We start from the raw sequence: 1,947 nt of genomic DNA on the forward strand, positions 1-1,947 counted from the left end.
AGTTAATTGACTCGATACTCACATTGTTTATGTATAAAAACAATTGATATTTTATACTTCAATTGTGCAAATCAACCACAATTTCCTGCTGTGTACCTTTGAACACTCGAAAATGACATCTTAATTGAATTTCAAACAAAATAAAAAGCTCAAAAAAATCATTCCGCATTCGTTTTTGAAACTGCCATGGACTTTGAGACATACTTTATAGCATTATTTTTAGCCTTACTTCGACAAATGCATTTCTTTTTTCACTGAACTCACTCACGTTGTAATTCTGAAATTGCAAATCGTGTTTGTGGCCTTTTGAAAACAACCTGAAAAAAGTGAATGAAAACGGAACAACTTCCATTATCATTAATATTTTTAAAAGTTCAATTATACCTGTACTGTTTGAGCGTCTCAGTACGCGTATGTTACCATAGTGTTGCTACGTATTACTATTTTAATTAATCGACTTCAGTGTTTGGGTGTGTGTGGGGGTGTTGTGGGTGGTGGGGTGGAGTGTTGTGGGGTGTTAATGAAGCTTCCGAATTCCGTGCAGTCGTGAAGTTAAAGATGAATTGTTCCACTGTACGAGCCGGAACGGTGCGTGATTAGAACAATACATACCCGAAATACATCTTTCACAGAGTGATTATATTTTGATTATTAATGAATTAAAGCCAGACTCAAAGAGATTAAACCGAAATGTGAAATATATTGTAACTTTCTCCTAGCCGAATTTGGTAGCCTTGTCGGCAGCAACTTTTGATTCAAGTACTACCACGCAATAGACTCTCGCTGCAAGTCTTATCAGTTAGCAACCTGGACAACCGATTCTTTTGTTATGCAAGGCTCACTCAGTCATTTAATGAGGCAATACAAACGATCGAATTTGGTGTTGAAATGAGCTAAATTTTTAGTTACACATTTTCAATGTAAAATTAATTTTCTCGGCCAAATGAAAAGCAATCATTTTCATTTTTTCAGTAAATGTCAGGAAAAACTTTTATGCTTGATACTGTATTTTCTTCCAAATCCTAGTGTTAAACTTAGGCGTGAAATTCAGTCATTTAGTGTAAGATTTTCGATTATGATAGGCTTAAACTCTGCCCGCGAGCCTTTTTTTTGGATCAACCTTTTAGCTTTTCAAATTAATATCGTTCGCTAATGAAGGATTTTTCTTTTTATCTTTTTAACGCACATTGTCGTGAGCGATATATCATAGTTTTGTCAGAATTTCCGTTTTGATTTCACCATTTTTTACTGCCGGCTGAAAAATTTTCAAAATCAACCCGTGAAATCTAAGGCTAATACTAGCATTGTGGATCGATATCCCTGGGTTTAATATGTAGACCGGCATAGCTACAGTGTTGCCAGAACTTCAATATAGCAAAAAATTCCCAGGCCTATAGCGCTCCTACTGATCATGTTAAGCACGTTGAGGATCTTTCATCACGTGAGTGATTAATTATTTGATTTCATCATCACCGTGATCATCGGACCGATGTGTTGAAATTTGCTTCTCCTCAAAACAACTTTGCCCAACAATCTTACATGCAATTGGGCAATATTTTAAACAAAACACTTTCATTTACAAAACATAAATATTACGCTGTATGTTTTATGATCAAGTAAACTGTTTGGAACACCCTTCCAAATAACCTTCGTAACGCCCCCAGACTTTCGTTATTTAAACGCCAGCTTAAAACCAATCTTGTTTTTATGTTTGATGGTAAATTTCGTGCTTTACGCGCTTTGAGTTCCTCATCGGATGAGATTGTGCATTACTAGAACCATTCATTATCATTGTTAACTTAAAGCCATATTATAACATTTGCTGAAAAGAACGCCCTCAAAAAAAATTTTAATTCAGGTTTTTACACGATTGTAATGTACTTTAGTAAACAAAGATTCTCTGCAAAAATCAAGACTTTAGGTGCTGTCGTTTTGTCAAAATCCGAG

The sequence above is a fragment of the Amphiura filiformis genome, chromosome 9 (assembly GCF_039555335.1).
Source record: "Amphiura filiformis chromosome 9, Afil_fr2py, whole genome shotgun sequence".
NCBI classification, from domain to species: Eukaryota; Metazoa; Echinodermata; class Ophiuroidea; order Amphilepidida; family Amphiuridae; genus Amphiura; species Amphiura filiformis.